We start from the raw sequence: 6000 nt of genomic DNA, 5'->3' as shown, positions 1-6000 counted from the left end.
ATGTCTTTGGCCATATCACATCACATGCATACCCTACAAAAACAAGTTAGACGTCCTCTAATTTGTTGTTGCATGTTTTACGTGGCTGCTATGGGTATCTAGCATGATCGCATCTTACTTACGCAAAGCCACAACGGTGATATGCAAATTCCTATTTAACCTTCTCCAAGGACCGCCTTGGTCAAATCCGATTCAACTAAAGTTGAAGAAACACACACCCACCAGTCATCTTTATGCAACAAGTTGCATGTTAGTCGATGAAACCGGTCTCTCGTAAGCGTACGAGTAAGGTTGGTCCGAGCCGCTTCAATCCAACGATACCGCCGAATCGAGAAAAGAGTAAGGAGGGCAGCAAATTGAACATCAACGCCCACAAACTCTTTTGTGTTCTACTCGACATATCATCTACGCATGAACCTAGCTCATGATGCTACTGTTGGGGAACGTTGCATGGGAAACAAAAAATTTCCTACGCACACGAAGACCAATCATGGTGGTGATCATCTACGAGAGGGAGATCAGATCCACATACCCTTGTAGATCACTAAGAGGAAGCGTTAATAAACGCGGTTGATGTAGTGGTACGTCTTCACGATCTGTCCCACGAACTGTCTCACGATGCATTCCACGGACCGTCTCGTGATCCGTCCCGATCAAGTGCCGAACGGACGACACCTCCGCGTTCCGCACACGTACGGCTCGATGACAATCTCCGCCTTCTTGATCCAGCAAGAGAGACGGGGATGTAGATGAGTTCCCTGGCAGCGTGACGGTGCTCTGGTGGTGGTGGTGATCTATTCTTGCAGGGCTCCGCCCGAGCTCCGCAGAAAACCGATCTAGAGGAAGAACTACGAAGTAGAGATTTAGGGTTGCACGCGGCAAAGTTGTGTCTAAAACAGCCCTAAACCTCTAGTATATATAGGAGGAGGGGGCAGGCCTTGCGCCACAAGGGAGGAGCCCTTGGGTTGGCCGAAGTAGAGGAGGGAGGAGTCCTACTCCAATCCCACTTGGATTAGGACTCATTTCTTAATTTCCAACCTCTTTTGTATTTTCCACTTTTTCCTCATGGGCTTTCCTTGGATTACTTTGTCAGCCCATTATACCTTACTGCGCATCCAATAAACCCACATGGACCCCTTGCGGCGTGGTGGGCCCACCCAGTGGGCCCCCGAAACCCATTCGTCACTCTCGACACACTGCCGGCAATGGCCGAAAACCTTCCGAAATCCAAATACCAACTTCCTATATATCAATCTTTGTTTCCGAACCATTACAAAACTCCTCGTGACGTCCGGGTTCTCATTCGGGACTTCGAACAAAACTTCGGTCACCAACACATATAACTCAACTATACCAAAAACGTCACCGAACCTTAAGTGTGCAGACCCTGCGGGTTCGAGAACTATGCAGACATGACCTGAGACACTCTTTGGTTAATAACCAATAGAGGGACCTGGATGTCCATATTTTCTTCCACATATTCTGTGAAGATCTCTATCGGTTGAACCTCTATGTCAATTATTCAGTTAATCCCGTATGTTGTTCCCTTTGTCCTTCGGTATGTTACTTGTCCGAGATTCGATCGTCAGTATCTCCATACCTAGTTCAATCTCGTTACCGGCAAGTCTCTTTACTCGTTCCATAATACAAGATCCCGTAACTAATTCCTTAGTCACATTCCTTGCAAGGCTTGTTGTCATGTTGCATTACCGAGTGGGCCTCGAGATACCTCTCCGTTACACGAGTGACAAATCCTAGTCTTGATCCATGCCAACCCAACAAATACCATTGGAGATACCTGTAGATCACCTTCATAGTCATCGAGTTACATTGCGACGTTTGATAACCCACAAGGTATTCCTCCGGTGTCCGGGAGTTGCATGATCTCATGGTCATAGGAATAGATACATTGACAAGGAGAAAACAATAGCAATAAACTGACACGATCATACGCTACATTTATAGTTTGGGTCTTGTCCATCACATCATTCTCCTAATAATGTGATCCCGTTATCAAGTGACAAGACTTGTCTATCGTTAGGAAACCTTAACCATCTTTGATCAACGAGCTAGTCAACTAGAGGCTTACTAGGTACAGTGTTTTGTCTATGTATGCACACATGTATTTGTGTTTCTAATCAATACAACTATAGCATGGATAATAAACGATTATCATGAACAAATAAATATAACAATAACTAATTTATTATTGCCTCTAGGGCATATTTCCAACACCGGTGGGGGAGGTCATCTTATATAGCAACGGGCGGGCGGGCACGCGGAGCGGCAGTGCGCGAACGCGTGGCAGAAGCCGACGGGACGTGCGTCGCCGCGCGCCTTCACTGCGCCACCCATGAGGAATCAATGGAAGGCTGACCGGCAACACAGCCTTCACATTGATTCCCGCAGGAAACGAGGCAAGAAGAACGACGACCGCGTGCCTAGTCGTTGCGTCGCTGACTCGGCATGCCCACTTTGTTCGCGCAAAAAACGTTTTCGCTAGCACGCTGGGTTCGGGCTGGGACCGTCGGGGTCAATTTCGGTCCGAGTCTACAAAAAACAGGCTCCTGAAACGCAACTGGGCCGTCTTTCATCCGTCGACGAAAAAAAAGCCCCGCGGAGGGGTGGGGGGTGGGGGTGCTGTTGGGAGCGAGGTGGAGATGCCCTAAGTCCGCCGCGGCTTATTTGGCCAACAACCTTGTCTCCCGCGTGTCGCAAGGCACAACATTTGCCCAATATTTCGGATGATGTTTAGTGGAGTGGAGTAGAAGGTGCCAAATATTTCTAACTCCCCGACAACCCAACTACACCAGCACGAAGCTATTTTTCGTTAGTTCAACGCAAGCCAGCTTCTGGTCACCACATTGGCATATATGGTAAGCTATAAAAACAACATATCATAAGCCACCTTCTCGGCACACCTACGATGCGTTCGGGCGCAGAACCTGCTCCTCACGGCAACATGGAGCCAGCTTGCGCGGCGACTATATCTCGCATTAATCCAAACGATAGGATGTCTCGCAACGAGTACCTACACTTACAGGCCGGGCCGACAGCTACTTTTTTAGACCAACGCTGCTCCTCTCGGCAACATGGATCTCAACAACATATCATATACCAATACATTTGTCAAACACAATTTTAATTGTTTTTTAATATACGGTCAACATTTTTTCTTTACATATTTTTAAATAGTTTTTAAACCCTTAAACATCTTTCAGATACATGATTAAGTTTTTTAATACCTGCACAAAATTTTTCCTATACATTTTTTACATTTTCTTAAACGCTCGACTAACCTATTTGAAATAAAAAATTAATTTTTTATAATACATGGTCTACATTTTTTCTATACACATTTAACTTTTTTTCAAATGCTTGTTTAACATCTTCCAATTACTTGTTCAATATTTTCTCAAATTCTTGATTAAGTTATATGTATATATATATCAGGATGCAAAATAAGTTATTCTTCACCCAGGTAATCTTACGACTGTTTTATAAATAAATTACATTTAGGAATACCAGTAATTACATTAATATTGATTCATTACGTATAATTCGATGTAAAATATTAAAAATATGGGTCATAAGAGTAAAAAAATCGCATTTCATGTATATTTTATACTATGTTTTTATGTTCGTAATTTTACGTGACATAAAATATTTTTTATAATGACTATATATTTTTCTTACGGTCTCTTTTTACATGTGAAATAAGAAAAAAAAAATTGAAATATAAAATTACGGTCCATAGATGTGAAAATAGAGAAGGGTGAAGAATAGCTATTCTTCACCCAGGATATGTAAGGGTGCACAATTGTTATTCTTCACCCGAGGTAATTTTACGATTGTCTCATACATAAATTACATATGATATACAAATAGTTACATTCATATTAATTCACAGAGTAAAATTTGACATAAAAAACAAAATTATGGGTCACAAGCCCTGAAAATTTGTTTTTTATGTAAATTTTACACTATAATTTTACGTTCATAAATATACGTAACATAAAATAAATTTACGGTGATTATGTATTTTCTTACGTTTCCTTTTCTATGTGAAGTAACATAAAATTTACGGGACGTAAAAATATGGTGGATTGATGTTAAAATAGGATGGGCTGTACGTATTTCACAAATATAATAAAAACCATGGGTTAACTTGTAATTTTTTAGTGTAACTCACTTTCAAAAATCTTTTATATATTATATGAACATAATTAAAATGCTAAATTAGTATACATAGTACGACATAATAGTATATCGAACATATGGGGTCACTACCCCTGGATGGTAGGATGTATTATATATATAATATTACTTTTTTGGTAGTTTGTATCATATTTTGACCATGTTCTCTTTTACGTATAAATATATATGTATTTCAGGAACATAATTAAAACTATGTGGCAATTACAAATTTTTCATGAAATTTACTTTGAAATATCTTATATATATAGTATATGAACATAATTATGATGATAAATAATATATATATATATATATATATATATATATATATATATATATATATATATATATATATATATATATATATATATATAGTATCACATGATAGATGAGACATGTGGGGTTACTATCTCAAGGTGGTAGGATGTATTTTCTTTATATACACATATAGAAAGTTTATTCATCACTCACGATGCATAATAAGTTATTTTTTATCCAAGGTAATCTTATGATCAATTTATAAATAAATTAAATTTTAATATATATATTTATATTTATATTGATTCATTACATAAAATTTAACATAAGAAAACAATAATATAGGTCTTGACAACATAAAATTACATTATATATATATGTATATTACACTATTTTTTTATCTTTAAATTTTTATGTGACATTTTTTTATTTTTATGATGATTATATATTTTCTTACTCTCTCTTTTCACGTATGAAATAAGATAAAATTTACAAAATGTAAAATTGCAATGCATTTGCATAAATATATAGGTGAAGAATAACAACTCTTCACCGAGGGAGACAAATAGTCAATCCTTAAAAGTTTTATTTTCACACCAAAAGTGTTTATTCTACATCACTTCCATACTTCCCGAACCGAACAATAAAACCAAGTAAAACCACCGGGACGAACTCCACGAGTAAAAAGAGCCATCGAAATCCCCCACCCCCACCTTCTTCCTCCCGTGCCCACCAAACTACCTCGAGCCCCCACCTCCCTCCACCTTCTTCCTCATGTGCCCCTCCTTTTCCTGGTCGGAGCAGCCCCGCCGCCTCCTCCTCCTGGCCGGAGCAGCCCCGCCGCCAACTCCTCCCGGCCCGAGCCTCCCTGTCTCCTCCTCCCGGCTAGACGACATCGCCCCGCCTTCTCTTCCTCCCGGCTAAAGCTGCCCCGCCACCTCCTCCCCTCGAACGGCGCCGCCTCGCCTCCTTCACCTCCCGACTGACCGTCGTCGTCCCGCCTCCTCCTTCTCTCGACCGGAGCCGAACCGCCTCCTCCTCCTCCCGGTCGACGCCACACCACCTCCTGGCGGCCCCGCCTCCTCCACCTCTCGATCAACGCTACCGCACGTCCTCCTCCTTCCGCTGATGCCTAGCCGACATGACCCGTCGTCGGATCCAGGCCATGGCGGGCCCTCATGATGCACGGTTGCTAGATCCAGGCTATGCCCCCCCGCCCAATGATGCCCCACCACCGGATCTTGGAAACCAACGCCGCCCTTTTCCGTGTCCTTGCCGGTGCAGCACCCATCGCAGCTTCACCGCCCCTCTTCGAACACCGGCACATGCAATGGGGCTTCGGCCACGGGTGTTGTTTTGCAGTTGGACGGGGTCCATGGGCCTCATCCCCCAACCCTACGCACGACTACAATGAAGTCCCCAGGATGAAGGTCTCGGGGAGCGTGATGTGCAACTCATTTTGCCTCATCGAGCAGCTCGTTGCGACTCAAGTTGTAGCTCGGCCTGCCGTGGCATCCAGTCCGTTCGCACCGTTGGTTTCGGCCA

Source organism: Hordeum vulgare, chromosome 3H (assembly GCF_904849725.1).
Source record: "Hordeum vulgare subsp. vulgare chromosome 3H, MorexV3_pseudomolecules_assembly, whole genome shotgun sequence".
Taxonomy (NCBI): domain Eukaryota; kingdom Viridiplantae; phylum Streptophyta; class Magnoliopsida; order Poales; family Poaceae; genus Hordeum; species Hordeum vulgare.
This window is presented reverse-complemented; position numbering follows the sequence as displayed.